Source organism: Trichomycterus rosablanca, chromosome 13 (assembly GCF_030014385.1).
Source record: "Trichomycterus rosablanca isolate fTriRos1 chromosome 13, fTriRos1.hap1, whole genome shotgun sequence".
NCBI classification, from domain to species: Eukaryota; Metazoa; Chordata; class Actinopteri; order Siluriformes; family Trichomycteridae; genus Trichomycterus; species Trichomycterus rosablanca.
In genome coordinates, this window is record NC_086000.1 from 26,121,688 (window position 1) to 26,143,004 (window position 21,317).

Below are 21,317 nucleotides of genomic sequence, written 5' to 3' on the forward strand. Positions count from 1 at the left end.
CAGACTAGAATGAGAGCATGTACATGCAGATAGTTTGGCTATTATTGATATTACACTGGTGTGCTCACAAATGTCTTTCTTTTAGAATTTATCAATGCATTAAATGTGGGGCTGCTTAAATATAACTCTTGTGTTGTAAAGACTACATTATTATATTCACATTTTAGGCATTTAGCAGATGCTTTTATCCAAAGCGACTTACAGTACTGTGACAGGATACAGTCTAAGCAATTGAGGGTTAAGGGCCTTGCTCAAGGGCCCAACAGCAGCTACCTGGCAGTGGTGGGGCTTGAACCAGTGACCTTCTGATTACTAGTTCAGTACCTTAACCACTAGGCTACAACGCACCTTCCACAACAATTTTAGCTGCAAGTCTTTTGGGATATGTCTTAACAAACTTTGCACACTTGAAGTGAGGCAGTTTGTCTTAATCTTCATGGCAGAACCTCTCGAACCCTCTTAGATAGAATGGCGGGCATGTGTGAACTGCCGTTTTCAGGTCTCTCCACAGATGTATAATAGAATTTAAGGCTGGGCTTTGGTGTGGCTTGATTCCAAGCAATTCACAGTCTGGTATAAGTCTGTAGCCTAGGTATTAGATTGCAGCGTACACTCAGGATTTCAGAAATTGGCAGAATATCTTGCACCTTGAACTGGTTGGGAAATTTTTCCTAAACCTGAATGATTAAACAAAACAGCAATCCCAAAGATAATGCCAAAAAACTGAAGACTAGTCTCTAAAAAAGAAAGTAAAGGTACTGCATGCCTCAGCCAGTTGTCTGACTTGAACCCCATTAAAATGTATGAGACATTTCTAAATTAGACATTCATCATGTAGTCCTTCGTGGGGAATTGAAAATGGTTTGCCAAGAGAAATGTACCAGAACTAAATCACAATGCAGTAAATAGCCAGCCAGATCTTTCTTTAGAATCCTTGATGCTATAATTGTCAATACTGGCTTTGCATATTTTTATATTTACAAACACCTACTTCTTTATATATCAATATGCAGTGCAAGTACAATCGACCTGAATATACACTAATCAGCCATAACATTAAAACCATCCCCGTGTTTTTACTGTCCATTTTATCAGCTCCACTTACCATATAGAAGCATTTTGAAGTTCTACAATTACTGACTGTAGATTGTCTATTTCTCTACATACATTTTTAGCCTGCTTTCACCCTGTTTTTCAATGGTCAGGGCCCCCACAGGACCACCACAGAGCAGGTATTATTTAGATCTCAGCACTGCAGTGACAATGACATGGTGGTGGTGTGTTAGTGTGTGTTGTGCCGGTATGAGTGGATCAGACACAGCAGCGCTGCTGGAGTTTTTAAATACCGTGTCCACTCACTGTCCTCTCTATTAGACACTCCTACCTAGTTGGACCACCTTGTAGATGTAAAGTCAGAGACGATCACTCATCTATTGCTGCTGTTTGAGTTGGTCATCTTCTGGACCTTCATCAGTGGTCACAGGACGCTGCCCACAGGGCACTGTTGGCTGGATATTTTTTTGGTTGGTGGACTATTCTCAGTCCAGCAGTGACAGTGAGGTGTTTAAAAACTCCATCAGCATTGCTGTGTCTTATCCACTCATACCAGCAAACACACACTAACACACCAGCACCATGTCAGTGTCATTGCAGTGCTGAGAATGATCCACAACGTAAATAATACCTGCTCTGTAGTGGTCCTGGGAGAGTCCTGACCATTGAAGAACAGCATGGAAGGGGGCTAACAAAGCATGCAGAGAAACAGATGGACTACAGTCAGTAATTGTAGAACTGCAAAGTGTTCCTATACGGTAAGTGAAGCTGATAAAATGGACAATGTGTGTAGAAACAAGGAGGTGGTTTTAATGTTACGGCTGATCGGTGTATTTATATTGACGACGCCATATAAAAACTAAAAGGAAACATTCTAAAGGAACTTTACATGTAAAAGTAAAAACTAGAACATATTTTAACCAATTACAATGGCCTCTAAAATGCAAATAAAATGAATGAAACATATTTTACATCTTTTTTTATGAATGGATGATACTGCGTAAGTGCTTTGAGCGTCACACAGTCCTGGTAAGTGCAGCGTGTGTGTACCTGATGACAGATTCCACAGTGCAGACAAGTTCTTCAGCTCCACACTCACGCGTGTTGATGGGGGGAGGAGATGTCTGATACAGATGCGTCTCTGCCGCGGCGCCCACCTCGCTGCTGTGGTGGTTGACATGACAACGCTTGCAGTATCGCACTGGCCGGTTGCCATGCCGACCACAGCAGCCGGCTGAGAAGCAGGTGACGACGGCCCGCCTCACATGAGAGCTGCAGTTCTGTTGGCCAGAAAGAGAGACAGGAAGTAAATCAAAGAACAAGGCACAGATGGAATGAAATGATGGGTAGGGGAAGAAAAATCAATACCACTAATTCAAGTCATGCAACAGAAACACAGTTGTATATACAAATGCTTTATGCACCAGTAGGGTTAAGGTACACTAAGCATCTGTCACTGCACACAAGCATAGTGAGAGAGGGACAGGCTTAATCTTATCAGACCCTAAAAGCATTGCTCCTAATATGCTATGCAATCAATCAAATTATCTGATGTGCAACTGGCTCCATCTGTGACAACAAAACATTACTAAAATTATAAATGTTATGGTCAACTAACATGCAGCTAACTGAATGACTACCTACAGCTTTGGCACAATTGCTTTAGATTTTGAATTTTTTTGAGTTTTGCAAGTGGCATTCATTTCAAGAATGTTTTTAATCCTGGATCTTCAGATAATCAATTTTTAAGATGATCAACATTGCAGGCAAGTTTTATTCTGTAGACATATAGTACCTCATGTTAGATTCATTCATTAAGCACTTATCTGATTCATTCATTATGCAATTTTCTGTGAATCTGTTTAAACTATTGTGATTTAAAAATTAACAACATATTGTAAGTGGATTTTGTAAGGCTCTCGTGTAATACAGTATGTGACTGTTCATCCCAGCAGAGTACCTGAGATTATCATCCACTACCCACTGCTCAGTGACTCATTGTGGAAACATGAAAAAGGTTTGTTTTTTTCAGGACACATCAAGGTGGCCTTTTTGTGCTATTATGAATGAGGAGAATATTATGTATATAATCATGAACAGTATTTAGATATATAGATTTTAAAGGGCTTAAGAAATCAATACTTGGGTAAACTATTAGAACCTAGATTTAAACCTCACCAGTCTGTGTGGAGTTGTGCATGTATTGTTTATGTTCTGCATGGGTTTCCTTTCAAGTTTGTTCCCACCTCCCAGAAAAGCTACCACATTATGGTTTTTGTAAGCAGAGCTTTATTATTTTATTAATATTTAACTTATTATTAGACTATTATTAGTTCTATATAGTACTGTTATTAGACAAATATATTTTCTCAGTGACTTTAACCCTTGTGTAGTCTTAACATTCTTTATTTTCATATTATCCTAAAGGTCAATTATACAAGCTTTCACTAAAAACTCCTTAAACAAAGCTCACTCACTCACTTTCTTAACTGCTTATCCAATTAGGGCCTATCCCAGCTTTTCAATGGGCACAAGACACACAGTAGCACCCTGGACGGGGCACCAGTCCATCACAGGGCAGACACACATAAACACACATACACACACCCATTCACCTATAGAGCAATTCAGTGTCTCCCGGAGGAAACCCACGCAGACACAGGGAGAACATGCAAACTCCGCACAAAAAGGACCCGGACCGCCCCGCCTGGGGTTCGAACCCAGGACCTTCTTGCTGTGAGGCGACAGTGCTACCCACCGAGCCACTGTGCCGCCCCTTAAACAAAGCTGCTTAATTGAATTTTAAACCCCAAAATCTATTTTACATTAAGGTGACATTGACATACATCATATTCACATTCATCATAAAGTTTTTCCAATGTTAATGTCATCAAATTTTGTGTTAAAAAGAACGTTTTCTCTGCTCTAGTGGTGGATCATTTCTGATCTACCTTTAAGACAACAAATAAATTTAATCTGTTATTAAAACATTTGTTTTGATTTAGAGTTTTTGAATTAGGGTCCCTCCACATATAAAAAGACACTGCATGGCTGGAAATAACTGCCTGAAGGTGTTTAAATAAATTGTGTGAAAATTACCTGTTTATTTCTTATATGGTCTTTGATATAACAAAATAAATTAAATGGAATTTAATTATTCTTACATCCTGCACGAATACAAGCCTTTGTTGTTGCCAAGTAATAGCCACATCTTCATACAAGATGGACTGAATTTTTAATGAGAAAGTTTATTTAGCATTAATAACTGTGAAATGTTTGTGCAATGAACTTGTGATTCATTATTTTGCTACTGATCTACAAGATGATGCAGCATATTGGCTTCATTACAGATAACAACATGGATGCAGGTGATAATACGAGCTGATTAAATCAGATGCAGATGGGATAGAGAATACCATGGCAACCACCATGCAAAGCACAAGAGAGGTCACAGTGAGAACAGATCTAAATAAAACATGTGAAACCTGAATATAACAGTCAGGTGTAAAAGTAAGAAGATAAAAACGTATTTATTGAAAATCCAATGAATTACCTCTCCTCATGCTCCAAATATGAAATGTCCACAAGAAACAAGCACAAACTTCCAAAACACAACACAATTACAATAAAATGCTTTTTCTGAAGATCTTACCTTCTTCTGACATATGGCTGAAATTTCAGCTGTTTGAGTAAAATCATATTTTCTTATGTTAAGAAACAACACTCACATATGTGCATCAATAAATCAATTAATTACACTACATGGCCAAACGTACATGGACTCAGTCACACACATTGCTACCAGGTACTATTAGTTTTTCCTTAGACAAACATTATCAGGTTTCACTGACTTTCACATGGCATTGTCATAGGATTCATCTTTCATATCAAGTTAGTAAAAACTGGTCGAATTTCATCTGCTGTAGTTGTCTATGACCAGAAACAGCTCTGACACAAAGTTTTGGTGCTACATAGGCTAACAGAATAGGACATCAAAATAAGTTTCATGTTGCCAGAAAGCAACTTTAGCAAAAAATATAAACAAATGCACAGTAGCAACAGTAAGGTTTAATGGAAAATGAATATAAGTCTGGGTTTTCTGGTTTAAGATTAACCCTTAATTCAAATAAAGAGAGATTTTAGTGCACCTTATAAGTGCCCATGGTTTGAGGTTCAACAAGCACATATGAGTGTCCACATACTTTTGATCCTTTGTATACAGTGATGTGAAAATTGTGGTGAAGTTTGATTACATGTGACAAATAACAGAAGTAAAATCTATGGTCATTTCTTTTATGTCCCACCCATACCACTGTATACTTAGGTCCAGTGCTCAGCTCCAGTTTGGAACATGCTGCTTATCTTTTGAAATCCTTATATTTGGATTATTTATGTGGGCATAAGGTTCATAAATAAATGTACTTTTGCTACCCATAATCTCCCTTGCAAATCTCAAATTATTCATGGGTAACCAGACTTGCCTTTCTGTGGAATCTGTCTCTGTGTGTATCTGTGTGGTGTGTAAGGGATGTGTGTGGTTATAAGTGAATGCGTTATCTACATATTGCTCACCTTGGGGTAAAAGCACATCAACCAGCCACTCTGCATGGTCTCTGTAGAAAAAAAACACATAAAATGACATAAAAACACATGAAGTACAATAAAACATCCATGATTCACTATATCAACTTATATGTACACCGATCAGCCATAACATTAAAACCACCTACTTGTTTCTTCACTCACTGTCCATTTTATCAGCTCCACTTACCATATAGAAGCACTTTGTAAATCTACAATTACTGACTGTAGTCCATCTGTTTCTCTGCATGCTTTGTTAGCCCCCTTTCATGCTGTTCTTCAATGGTCAGGACTCTCCCAGGACCACTACAGAGTAGGTATTATTTGGGTGGTGGATCATTCTCAGCACTGCAGTGACACTGACATGGTGGTGGTGTGTTAGTGTGTGTTGTGCTGGTATGACTGAGAATAGTCCACCAACCAAAAATATATCCAGCCAACAGCGCCCTGTGGGCAAAGTCCTGTGACCACTGATGAAGGTCTAGAGGATGACCAACTCAAACAGCAGCAATAGATGAGCGATCATCTCTGACTTTACATCTACAAGGTGGTCCAACTAGGTAGGAGTGTCTAATAGAGTGGACAGTGAGTGGACATGGTATTTAAAACCAGCACAACACACACTAACACACCACCACCATGTCATTGACTGCAGTGCTGAGAACGATCCACCACCTAAATAATACCTGCTCTGTGGTGGCCCTGTGGGAGTCCTGACCATTGAAGAACAGGGTGAAAGCAGGCTAAAAAGGTATGCAGAGAAATAGATGGACTACAGTCAGTAATTGTAGAACTTCAAAGTGCTTCTATATGGTAAGTGGAGCTGATAAAATGGACAGTGAGTGTAAAAACAAGGATCTGGTTTTAATGTTATGGCTGATCAGTGTGTATACACTCATATATATATACCGTATATATACAGTATATATATATATATATATATATATATATATATATATATATATATATATATATATAGAGAGAGAGAGAGAGAGAGAGAGAGAGAGAGAGAGAGAGAGAGAGAGAGAAAGAGAGAGAGAAAGAGAGAGAGAGATAGTGAGTAAGATGTAGATATCACTCTACCAGCTTTACTTAATGTACACACATTTCTTTTAACAATGCTATGGGTCATTTAAATGTGTCCTCATGAAAGACATGATTAATAAACAGGGTAACACCCACAGCTGCTTCATTAACAATGATTTCATTACAGACTCATGGGAGAAGAGGGGATAATATAACCATGGTAACTACTCATGTGGACAAACAGAACAACTGATAAGATACTTATTCACAGATCACAGTGTATCTACAGTGTACTTAATTAAAGAAAAATACCCAGCAATCCTTTGACTACATTCTTCACATATATAGAGAGGAGGGGGCTTGTCTCCCAGAGCAACCGAAAGAGTTGGGTCGATGCACATCTGAAAGAAGGAAAAAACAAAATGCATGTTTGCAAGACTCCAGAGCCACATTAGCACAATAACTGGCAAGACAAATTAGATGTTAACAAGATAATTAGATCCTAGATAATTAGATATGCAATCCATATCTACCCAATGAATCCATATCTACCGGTTTTAGACATGGAAACACACAGGAAATTGAAACATAAAAACATGACAAATGCTGTTTAAATTCTGTCCTAATTTAATGTAGGATGATAGACCATTCAAAAAAGGAATATTATACATTTTTGGTAAAAGAGGTTATTATTTGGGTGGTGGATCATTCTCAGCACTGCAGTGACACTGACATGGTGGTGGTGTGTTAGTGTGTGTTGTGCTGGTATGAGCGGATAAGACACAGCAATGCTGATGGAGTTTTTAAACACCTCTCTGTCACTGCTGGACTGAGAATAGTCCACCAACCAAAAATATATCCAGCCAACAGCGCCCCGTGGGCAAAGTCCTGTGACCACTGATGAAGGTCTAGAGGATGACCAACTCAAACATTTAAAAAAATTAAAAAAACATTTTAAAAAATATTTTAAAAAAACCACCAAGTATGTATCCTCACCCATTCGGCATTTGATGTCAAAAGGCGACCTTGCCATCATGTTAGATAAAATATTATCTGGGTACTAGAGGCACTAATTTTATTCTGTGGTTGTATTTGTGGTTGTCTGTCCTTTAGTGTCTGGCTATGCCTGTCAGTGAGCTTCTACTTGTGACCACTGTTTCCTCTTCGCTGATGCTGTTTGTCCATATTGTACAGTACATAAACTGCCATGTCCTTTAAAATGGTTTAATTTTTAACCATAAATAAAATTTCATTTGTGTAACCAATGCACCTGTAATTAGGGTATCCACTGTCTGACCTTATTGTTAGTTACCATGAATTGCTCTGAAAACCTAAGGTCAATTTCTTTCTGATGTGATGTTTCTGTTATTTTGTTCATCCCAGTAATTTCATACCCATTAAGTCACCTTGTATTAATATTTGGGATTGTTCAAAACATGTCATAATCACAATCAATATGCACTGTGTTGGAATTAAATGTATAGCCATATTGAAGCACTATCATTTCTCTTTTCAAAGACAGAGGTCAGTGGTTGAACTGTAGCTCTTAATACAATGTTCAGTAATTTACAGTATTTTCACTCATGCGATCCCCTATCCCCCAGCAGCACGGGGTCACCTCTTCCAATTAAGCTTCCCCACCTCCAACCTATAACATGCTGCTCCCTCTCAGGCTTAAAGTAATTGAAATGCGGGGCATGTCTGTTCCTGTTCTGCTTCTCACTTCTCTATGTAGGCTGAGCCAATGCTGACAGAGAAGGACAAATGGCTATGCTACAAATAATACCAAGGTTGTGTATGTGTGGGTATTTATGTCTTTATGGGGACCACATATCCACTTTTTTATTTAAAAAGCTGTCCTAAGCTGAGAGCTGTACTATTGGGCATTGAGATGACAATCAGCAGGGTTAAACTCCTTACTTTAAAAAACATCAAATTAAACAAGTCTTCATGTACAGTAAATGTATACACTTATTGGGCATTTTATTAGGAACACTTAAAACAGCTTAGTCTCTGAGAGACATGGATTCCACAATATGTTGGAAACACTCCTTTGAGATTGTGGTCCAAGGTTACATGATTGCATCACACAAATTCTGCAGATTTGTTAGGTGCATTTTCATGCTGTGAACCTCTGGTTTCACCACATACCAAAGATGATTCCAATCCAGTAACTGGGAAGGCAACTAAAGAACACTAAACTCATTGTCAATTTCCATTAAACCAGTTTAAAATGATTTTTGCTCAGTGACATGGTGCATTATCATGCTGAAAGTAAACACTATAGGAAAGGTCTGTGGCCATGAATGCACATGGTCAGCAACTATACTTAATAAGGCTGATTGATTGGTAATAACAAGCTCAATGTGTGCAAAGAAAAAAAAAGCACACACCATTAAACCACCATCACCAGCCTGTAATGTTGACAAAAGGCAGGTAGGGAACATAAATTCATGCTCTTGTCACCAAACTCTGATCCTTTTGTCGCCAAAATCGATATGGTTCAGGTTATGATTCATTTTTCTAGCATTCAATAGTCCATTTTTGGTGAGCCTGTGCCCTGTGTTTTCTGCTCACCACAACTGTATGAAGTGATTATATGAGTTACTGTAGTTTTCAGTAAAAATAACAGGAGATCAGAAACATGCAAACCAGCCCATCTGGCACCAACAATCATGATACTCAGAATCCCTGTGATCACATTTTCCTACCATTTTGATGGTTGATTTGAGCATTACCTGAAGCTGCTGGCCTGTCTCGGCACTATTTTTACACTTCACTGCTGCCACACAATATGCTGATAAGATAATTGCTCAAATGAGCAGGTGTACATGTGTTCCTAATAAACTGTGTTATGTGTGTATATTGTCAAATCATATTAACTTTACACTTTCAGCTTTACCTTTACTGCAGGCTTATTAATTGCATTCTGACACTCAATATGTTGGCAGTGAATAGGATTCCAGGCTACAAAAGCAGAGGAGAGAAACACAGTAAAAAGAAATGAAATTCACAAGCATTCACACAGCTCTGACTACTGCTTTTTCTTTATGTTGAAATATAAATATACTTGTTGTACATTTAATTGAGTTTTCTGTATGCTCATAAATGGCCGCAAAATGAAACGCCAATTAACTTAATGTTAAATGTAACCCTCCCTCCCTCAGACACAGCCAATCGATTACACAGCAAATAAAAACACTGTGTATTCTCTTAAAAGATTTTTAAAGTCAAAATTAGTTTAGGATAAAAATATATATTTTAGGTAAAAATATTTTTTCTTATTTTAAGGCTAGCAATTCAGCTCAGGCCCCCTCATTAAACAAAGTGTAGAATGTTTTGTAAAAATGATGGGTTAATTAAAGCAATAAGCACTATTAGACAATAAAGCACTGGTTTAAAAATATTTAATTGACTAAATATTACAAGTATACAACAGCATAGGCTTTTTTTTATAAATACAAAATTAAATCTACCATCCTCACTGCCACTTCTTTAGAAAGATATCATAATACCTTATGAACAAATTTACTCTGCCACTACTGACATATAATACACTTTAGATTTTTGTTTAGTCATTTATTTATTTTATTACATTTGTAGGTAGCAACACTACTGTGAATGTAAACTGGAAAAGTGTGTATGGATTAATACTGTTCTAATATGGACAAAACTGGGTAGTGGGGTACTATGTGGACCATTATAATATAATTCTTTGTATAATTACAATTCTGTGCATTTAACAGAAAGATGTTTTGAAAACATTAATAGTACTACGACAAAATACATTGAATTAAGAGTTAAAACTGACTGGTGCATATTAAAATACACTTTATTAATAAAATACTTAGTAATGCAATAATACTAACATACCTGTGTATTGTAATCCCCTGTACTCACTAATTGCACCTGGAGGTTTGAGATTAGGCCAGTAATGGAAGAGCATTTGAACAGCAGGAGGCTTTACTTGGGATGGTCCGTATGATATCACATATAGAAGATCCTATAAAACAGTGATTATTATGTTAAAAAAAACTTGCTTATTATCCAAAATTACTAGTAAGTTCAGGTAAAGGTGATAATAAACAGGTGATAATAGAAAAGAAGACTATGTGGATTAATTAGCTTAAACACTGAAGATGTTAGAAGAAAAATGTTCTATTTAAATAGATTTTATATGAAAAAAATTACAAATCCTTAACCAATGCTTCTGCCAGAAAGCTGAAACTATGCCATAATTTGTTTTTTTATTAATCCAATAGTCTAAATTCACACAAAGATGGTTCACAAACACAGACTCAAGCTTTCACTATTGGCCATAACAGTCTCGTAACTTGTGCTCCACTAAAAACATTTAACAAAAAGTGTCCACAAGGTAGAATCTGTATTTTCCAATCTTATTAAGCATTTTAGAAAAGGAAAGAAAATGCAGCGTGTTTATATGTATGCCTCATATTTGTTACACATAATTCTGTTATAAACTACTTTAAAAGGGTTTAATATACATTTAATTTCAACAGAAGTTTTATTTCTTTCATAATTTCAGTGTAAGATCAAACTAATTAAATACTTTCACCTCTATTTTTACTAATGGAAACTGTCATTTTGGGGCCGATTCTTAGTAGACAGTAATTATCCAAAACTTACCTTCCACACTTCTTGTTTATACTTCATCAGGCACTCTAAAAGCTGACAGTGGTACACTGCAAGAAACAACAATAAAGTTTTTTACATTAGCAACAGAATGCTAAGAAATATATCATCTTTAGAACACTGAGAAAGATTAAAAATGAATAAATGTTTTTTTTTTTTATTCACACAGAACATATACCTGGGTTGGAGGTATACTGCATAGCAATCATCAACATAGAGCAAGCTGAGAGATTGACGTATGCTGGAACCCCTCCCTCTCTTCGAGTGGAGCCCACTTAAAAAAAGTCAAAATAAAATGCATTTTAAAATATAACAATAATTATAAATAATGACATGGTTACACAATACATGCTTAAATAAAAATACTGATTATAACTTCTTGCCACTTTGCTTTGAATTGAAATTTTGTCAGATAAGAATCAATCCTATAGTGTGTGAATTCGGCTGACTTAAGTATCAAGGGAATCAGAGCTGTGGAAAATCATGCTAGGCTTTGGGTCACAGTGTTCTTTTTTACACTTTTTTCGGCTCCCTTGATATTTCACTGTAAAATCGATTCTACTGGCCTTTCTTCTTTGAAAAGCCTCAATCTGTCATCAAGCCTTCATTTCACCAAGTATATATTAATAATATGTATTATTTAGAAGTAACACTAAGACTTCATATGTATAGAGTGTTCGTGAGTATAGAGCTGTTAAGACTTCATGCTGTTCTATTTGAAGCTATGACTAAGAATTTTATTTGGAATAACTCAACCGTTTTGGTCAATTTGGGTTCAGTGCTAGTGGGAAACACTGGGCACCAGACAGTAGTACACAGCAGACAATTTAATAATAATTTGGCAGGAGAAAGATAGTAAATATTGCATTTTAAAATGCACTTGTGCCTAATGCACTTTAATAACTTATGTAGCAATTTCCTATTCCTAGTTGCTTGCCTACACTATTCAGTATAAGCCATGTCATTCCTTTTTGACAGGGATTTGCAATAGGTTTGCACAATTAAATTTTGGTCAGTGTTCAGTCAGTCATAAGTTTATGGAATCACATCTTTTAAAACACTTGATGACTGATTAAGGTCCCTTTTTACTGTTATCCTGAAAGAATCAAAGTCAAATGTTCTTTATCATATCACTGCAAATCTTTAGCACAGTCATTTACACACAGGATATTACCCTAATAAAGTCCATACTCACATATAGCCATAGGCAGGAAGGATGTGCTCAGGTATTCAATTACGTCTTTGTGTAGGAATGAAGGGAAGGTGGCTAAGGTAGAGATCATTGTATAGGGCAATGTGCTGAGAATATCATCACTAAGAAAAGGTAGTAAACAAGTTGTGGTGTAAAATATGGCCTGTCCCAGATCTGAAGAGAAGCAAAACAAAAAGCAGAAGACAAAGAAAGATACCATTGTAACAGTCATCTAACCCACACATGGATTAAATTCATTCAAGTTTTTTCATAAACGTCAAGTTACATATAAGTGTTAGATGTTGTGCAAATTATTTACACTGATGTATCTGACAATACTGGAAATGTGATATGTGTATATAGACAAACAAGAAAGCTTCAACCGAGAAAGTCCATACACTGGGAAAGGAGGTCAAAAACTTTTTAAAAGGCCAACTTTACATATTGGGTATATAAATTTAGCCCAGCGATGATTAAATGCTTTCAAATAACTCATTTAAATATTTATAAATATATTCTTGTTTGTCAGACTTTAACATACAGTTGCAATGAAAATGATTTAAACCCCATTGCAAATTAGGTTTATTGGACTGGCTAGGCATGTGCTGAGTGTGATGTTTGATTGCATGTTACAAATATGGCAAAAAGAAAGTCTTTGATGTTCTTAAAGACAGTTAGAAGCATAGTGAAGGAAGAAGGAAAGTTTGCTCAAAACCATATAAATAAGCCACAGAAGTTTTGAGACTAAACTAAACTGAGACTTTTTGGGCCTATGGATCAGTGATATATCTGGAGGAGAAAGAATGAAGCATACACAAAAAGACAACCCTGGCTAAAGTGAAGCATGGCAGTGGCTTGGTGATGCTTTGGGGCTGCACTGTCTATAAGGCAAGATGGATTCAATCAAATAACAGGAAATCCACCGCTCAGGTGGTGCAGTGATAAAAACACACACTAGAACACCAGAGCTGGGATCTTGAATACATCGTATCGAGTCTCAGCTCTGCCTGCCAGCTGGGCTGAGCGGCCACATGAACAACGATTGGCCTGTTGTTCATATAGGGGTGGGATATTAATAGGGACTCTCTCATGACTGATGCAACTACGACCTCTGCTGGCTGATTGATGGCGCCTGCACAGAGAAGAGGAAATAGTGTGCTGATCAGGGTGTGTCTCTCTGTACACAGTGCTGATCTGCATATGCACTCGTCAAGTGTAGGTGACAAGATGCATACGGCTGCTGCCCACGTTTTGGAGGGGTAAAAGGAAGAAATGTCATGTGGTGAAGCTTGAGCTTGGGCATAACTGTACCTTCCAATAGGGCAATGATCCCAAGCATACCTTAAAGTCCATCAAGGCTTGTTTTTACAAGAAGTCCTGGAAGATTCTGGGGTGGCCATCACAGACTCATTGAACTTGGGATATTAGGAAGGTACTTGCAGCACACAGACCCAATAATATTAGTGAACTGAACGGCACTGCTCATGAGTAATAAGCTAAGATTCCTCAGTAACACTGCTAGAAGCTGGTCTCTGGCTATACCTCACGTTTGCAGCAGGTCATAAAAGCAAAAGGAACTCGACTAAGTACTGAAGGTGCTTGTCATGAAGGGGTTAAATAATTCTGAGACTGCAGTAGTCATTAAAAGAGGCATTTTGTGTTAAATTTGGAAAAATCACTTGTTATATTAGTTGGGTTAAATTATTTAAATTGTAATAGTCTGGCTGGTTTATTGCAAACAGATGAAAGTTTGTACTTTTAGCTAATAAACCTAATTTGCAATGGGGGTTGAATAATTTTTAACTGGATGTTACATGGGCAAAGACCAAATCTCAGCACAGCAGTCGCACTGACATGATAGTACTATGGTAATATGTGTGTGCACATCAGCCTCACTTCTGGGATTAGAATAACTGAAATATTCCAATAACAGCATATTGGGATGAAACTGGCCTATGACAATGTGCTCAAGGCCATGAGATTTGAAGGTCAATGAAAAGACATGGGGCCCAAGATGCCCCTCCCAAAAATAAAAGGGGAAGTCTGGAGTTGATGGCCTCCAGCTTGTGTCCCACTTATGTCAATGTTACTGATGTGCTGAAAATAGTCCATCACCCATAAATCTAATCAGTTCTGGTCTTTGGTGGCCTTTTTATCAATTAAATTAATACATCACCAGATGGTTTTATAATAGGTCTTCCAGATAAACTGGCAACTAAGTATACAGGTGTATTTTACTATACAATACAATACAATTCTATTCTACACAAAGTATAAGACTAAAGGACAACAGAAGTTGAGTACTCTGCCTTTGGATGACACTCACCGTGCTGACCATTCTGCAGCAGGGGCACTAGGTCAAGCAAGGTGACAAGGGTGGCATAAAGCGCCTGATAGTCCAGAGATGGGTACTCTGAGAGCTGAGCGTCCCGACTCTGCTGGGCGGTGCCCCCCCGGTCGGCCGGGGCGTCCCGCAGAACGCTGTAAAGGAGGGAGCGAGTAACTGTAGTGTTGATGGAACTGACTTGTGGTCTTAGAGATGGGGTGAGTGGGAATGGCACAGGAAAAAGACACATGGTCATGGGCACGGCCAAATTGGAAGCTTCCTGGCTCTCCTTCCTGCCTGTACGGGACAGGATGCTGCTCCGGGGAAAGGGGAACAGGGGAAAAAAAGAGACAACAAAGACACAAAGAAACAGCACATTACATTGAAATGGCTCTACAGAGACAGTGTAAGTAGAAAAGAACCAAACCCAGATAAACCCCACATAGGATGCAGTGTCTCCACTCTCATGACAGGGAGCATGTGTGTTCTTTCTTTATCAATTTTTTATTATCTTTGACTTCTGAAAGTGGCATTACATTCCATACAATTACTTGAGTTTTTTGACTTGAACAAAAAGAAGCTTGCAAAGAACTACAATGATCACTGCATCTCATGCGTATCTGGTGACAAGGAGCAAAAATATAAAAAAATGGCATGTTTTCAGTGGCAGCCCCGTACTTCTCCAGAGGAAAAGCCTTAAGAAGGTCTGCCCCATAGATTAAATTAATTTGTGGGCAACCGTGCAGGTCAAATCAGTTAGGAAGCCAAATAACCATGCTTTGTTCAAGAAACAAAAAGGAAAGGATGGCAAGGGTTGTAATAGATGAGAGCAAATTCTGGTTGGTTTGGGCACAATACAGAGATGACACTTTTGAAACATGCTTCAGCCAGTAATAAACATGTATGTGAGGTAAGACTAAACGTTCCCTGATCACAACACATGTTTATTGCATCATATAAAATAATGTCAGTATGTAAATACATTATGATACTTTCTCAGTATCATTGGGGAGGAGAACTAATGAGATCCAACAGGCATATGGATTTCAGTTCTAAAATAAATGTAACTAGTCTACAATTGGGAAAGAAGTTGTAATGGAAAAGGAATAGGGTTACTTCAAACGGGATGGCTGGTAGCATTATGTTTGTGACTAATGGGGGATGGACATTTGTGTTTGCTGTCTCCTGGGAGTCTTTTTTCCCTAATTCTCTGAAGGAAAAATGGCAGCAGTATTTTACTGGTCTATGATGATCTTGAGAGCATTAGGAAGAGAAAGAATTTAGATTTTTGATGCACGTTACAAAAAACAGTGTGATGTTTTATTGTTCATGTTATTGATGTTTTAAGTATGAGCTCTCTAGAAACATATGCATGCTATTGGTAGAATTCAATATCAAAAATTCTATTACATGAATTAACAGTGGTGCTGAAACACACAACACAGAATAGCATAAATTACATTGTACAAGATATAATGCTCTTTTTTTTTTTACAAATTACTTTAGCACACGTATGATGAGTAATATTTAAAGACAGGTGACAACATGAAGAAAAATCCTTAACAAATGTGTGACGAAACATAATCAATCTTGATGCTTTCAGGTGTGCAGACAGATGTCCTGCATAATACAATTAAGCAGTTAACATCTTACCATGCTCTGGGTTATTTATAAAAATGCTACAGTTTCTTTTTTTCTTCTGTCTTTTTATATTATTAACAGATGTTCGAACGCTTGTACTGAGTACACCAAAAAACTGGACAGGCCTGAATGATTGACCCCTATACTGAGGGTCCCAAAGGCTCTATTATGCATTGCTGTGGGGGCATTCTGCCGGCATGATTTTGGTCCACTTATTCCCATGACGAATACAAATTTGTTCTGACTGATCACCTGATCAATAAAACATTTGTCAATCATTTGCTGATTAGACAGTCTTTCTCTGTCTTAGACAGAGCTTTCTATCACCATAAATAAAACACTTTCTGAGGGAAAATTCTTTAGAGAACGATGTTCCATCTTTTCTTTACAGTTTTAACAATCTATGCCAAGGTTCGGTAAGTTGTTTTGGTGCCTTGCGAGGTCCCAACACCTTTCTAAGACACTGTATGTTGGTTTTTCCTTTAATTTGTCACCTATCTGAATGTCAACCACAGACAATAGCAGACAATTCTAAGGATGTAAATTAAACAATATCCTTAAAGCTCATTTCTTTATGTTAAATTATTAGAAGCATATTTATAACACAAACAATAAGCACACAAAAATGAATTACACACACACACACGCACACATTCCTCCCTTAACAGGCTGATGCTATACTACTTGTCTAAATATGCAAAATTCAAGATTCTATAAATGAGTGAGCATTAAAATAGAGTATTCTATTAAAAATATAAAACCTGTTTTTTGGTATAGGCTGTCTAGGCAGCTGTCAACAAGCTCAAGTAAATTTTAACCCTAGCATTAGATATTTAGTATAAATAAATTAATTAATTATTTCCTAAGGTGGCACAGTGGCTCGGTGGGTAGCACTGTCGCCTCACAGCAAGAAGGTCCTGGGTTCAATCCCCAGACAGGGTGGTCCGGGTCCTTTCTGTGCGGAGTTTTCTCCCCGCACGTTCTCCCCGTGTGTGCGTGGGTTTCCTCCGGGAGGTCCGGTTTCCTCCCACAGTCCAAAAACATGCAGTCGGGTTAACTGGAGACACTGAATTGCCCTATAGGTGAATGGGTGTGTGTATGTGTGTGTATGTGTGTCTGCACTGCAATGGACTGGCGCCCTGTCCAGGGTGTTACTGTGTGCCTGGCGCCCATTGAAAAGCTGGAATAGGCTCCAGCAATCCCCCCGCCCCCCATCCCGCGACCCTAATTGGATAAGTGGTTAAGAAAATGAGTGAGTGAGTGAGTAAGTGAGTGAATTAATTCCTAGTGTAATGAAAGGCACCCATGCAGTCCCATGCAGTCAGGTAAGGACATGTTAATTTGTCGGCTCTAAAGCCAGCCACCACCTCTCAAATGCTTAGCGTTAAACACCGATTTCTCCTTTTAGTGTACATGCTAACAAATGCTAACAAGATTTGCTGGTATTATTTTAATTAATAGAGAAAAGATGTCTATTTTTGCTCTTTGGGACTCATGGCACTAGATTACAATATTATTTGGCATTGTAAAAGGTCAGACTCATTACCTGTGTATTTTGACAGGCCAAACACGTATCTGTTGGGCCATTTTGATAGAAAATTATTAATTATTAGCAAAACTAGTGCACTAATACCTTTAAAGTGATCAGAATATTCATTAAATTAAACTATAGGTAAATGTTCCTTTGTCTCACTCATTCAAAGAGCTTGAACTTATTGGCTGCACATACTGTGTCTGTCTCAAATGAGCAGTTACTACAATTCTTGGCACTTTATCCACAGTACATAAACTTTCCCACACTCCCTAACACTTGTCCTGACTGCAAGCTCCGTGTCATTAACCCTATACAAGTCCTGCTGAAACACTACGGCGACTGTGTATCCAACATCCATTTGGCCGCTCCATCCTGCCTGTCTAATATTCTCTCTAAATCTCTGACATATGCTGTGCCCCTGCTGTTTTGCTTTCAAGCGTTACTGTTCTCCCTCTTTACCTCAGGCCCTTCAAAACAGGTGTCTCATAAGTGACATAAAAGCAAAGATGTGGATCATGGGAGTTCAAAACTGGTTACCTTGGACAGTGACTTACACTTATTACATACATTTTACTGTTTTTAATATATGAATAGAATTAAATGTGTTTTAAACATAGTCAAAGTCATTTTGGAATATTGAGGACAAATCTCAGACTTATTTACATTTACATTTTTGGCATTTCGCCTCTATCCAAAGCGACTGACATTACAGTTACAGTGTACAGCAATTGAGGGTTAAGGGCCTTGCTCAAGGGCCCAACAGCAGCAACCTGGCAGTTGTGGGGCTTGAACCAGCGACCTTCTGATTACTAGTCTAGTACCAGTACCTTAACCACTAGGCTTTTTAGTACTAAAAAGCTTTTCATTATTACTGTTTGTCTGTAGAACCCCATTTCTTAAATTGTTGGGACACTTTCTAAAAATGCAATAAACACTGAAAACTGACACTGACAAACCTAATTGTATTTTGTAAATCTAAAAAATGTGACACCTGCAACACACTCAAACAAGCTGATGACTGAGTTGTGCCCCAGTGTGATACACTTACCTTAGCAGGGTTTGAGAAAAGTATTTCAGTGTGTTTGCAATGTCCGTCCCAGACGGCACAGGGTAAATATTGTGTAGAACACGGTTGTGATACTCTTGCAAGTATCGAATCTTAGAGGCAACTAAACAAAGAGCAAAGTGATACATAATCAACAGAACGTTGGGCCTCTGTGCCTTTAGAGAGGATTTAAAAACATAACAAGGCTTATAAATCAGTTAAATGTGCTGGTACTTCCTGAATTTAAGGACATTCACAATCACTGGACACATACCGTAAAATGTAAGAAGCAAGAGTAAATACATTTTAGCTAGTTTTGTTTCTCAAAGAAGCAAATAAAAAAAACAACAGATGACATTCAGATATACAAAGCTATAGACTACTACTACTACTGTACTGTGGTGCACACATTTTGTTTTACCACTTACTAATGTAAACCAGCTTCTTTATAATGTAAGCCATGTAAAACCATCCAGCCTATTTGCCAGCTAGGGATCCACCAATCCCCTTTTTCTTTGTGAAACTATCAGAGCTCTCCATATCCACCAATAACAAGAAGCATATGTGAGAAAGAGGGGAGATAAGATACAGTGCTTTAATTCAGGCTTGTGTGACTGCTCACCTTGGAAACCAAATCCATTAAGCTCTTACTGCACCACTGTTGTGTTGACATTGCTACCAGAGCCGATTTAGAAGAGAATTTTGTAACGTATGATAGACAGTAGTTACACATGCTATGTTTTAGGTTTTGTTCTATGATTTTGTGTAGCCTACTGCTTCACTGCTTATGCCAAGTTCACACTACACGACTTTCCAAGTCGTCAGGTCGCTGTACAGTTCACACAACACAACTGGGTCTCTTGTAATTGGGAGTCTTTCAAGTCGGTGTGGCTTTCACACTACACGACTGATCGTGACAGGGGGTTTCACACTACACGATCTATCACCAACTGGAATCGCAGACGAGCTTCTCTGGTCTCCCAAACTATGTTTTGTCACGAAAACACAGCAAGAAGTGATGAAAGGTTTAATGATACCATGTCCAAAAATGCACGTCAACAAGTAGCGAGCGATCAAAGTTTATGCGCTGATGTGCAGCATAAAATCAAGGAGGAAAAGTAAATGAATCTGAAAGGATTTGGCTAAGTGAGCAGCATGGATTGTCATATAGTGAGTAGCAATGCAGCGCTGGTGTTATGTTTTGTAGAAAACGATAAGGTCAGAAATACTGTAAAACTTGTGTTTGTGCCGATGTATTCTGATATAAACTATATTATGCCCCCGTCCCACCTTTTTACAACTCCTCCCCTGCATTTCCCCTCACACCGTATCTTGCGTTCTCATTGGCTGTTCGACATAGCACTCATTGGCAGTTGGGCGACTCAGATCCAGATATTTGACATGCTAGATATCTCTCTTCAAGCCGCTCGGATCGAGTTGTTGAGTAGTTCACACAGAGCAATTAAGAGCCGAGTTTCGATCGCCGAGCAAACACCGAGTTGCTCCCAAGCCGGCAAATCTAACGCCGACCAGTAAATCAGAGCAAAAATCGTGTAGTGTAAACTAGGCATTAGTTGCTGTTGCTCCTAGGAATTTTTTACTTTACAGTAATAGCATTTGTCCAAGGAAGCTTTAAGGGATCAAAAATCTGACAAACTGACTTGGTGGAAAAGCAAAAAGATTTGACAATATCACACTTATAGTCAATAAACCCTTCAGTTCACTTTTACCTGTCTGTGTCTATTAAGATTGTCTGGATGTTTGCTTTATCTTACACCTCTGATAGCAATGCGTATAGCTCAAATAGCCAGATTCACTAATTGAAAGGAGTAGTGTACACATACCTTTGACCTTATAAAAGGGCCAGACAAAATAACAGAAATGTGACAATGTATTATTATTAGGAGTTATGCAATACAATTCCTGAGTGGCCTGTTTCTTGAAGAGACAAAACGTCCAGTTCTTTAAAGAATAAAGGGAATACTACCTTATAAATCTGCCTTATAGCTTTGTTTGTTTGTGTTGTAGTCTAGATTCCATGCTCTATACACCAGGTCATACCTCTTTGTGCACTGACAATTAATAGAAAAGTTTGATGTACAGTTTAGAGAGGGTTTCTTTGTGGCTATACTTTGGCATTTGTCTATTACTGTCAGTGAGTTTCAACTTGCAACCAATGTTCCTCATAGCTGATGCACTGCATTTCTGTTAGTTGCCTCTTGTTGCTTTAAATTCTACATAGAGGGTGCGTTAACTTATTCACTTA

The 21,317-nt window shown here is 38.0% G+C and overlaps 1 pseudogene; it reads right to left on the minus strand.

Annotated features, from left to right (window-relative positions):
* LOC134325437 (protein unc-79 homolog) overlaps positions 1-21,317 on the minus strand; it is a 57,809-nt pseudogene that overhangs the window by 33,268 nt on the left and 3,224 nt on the right.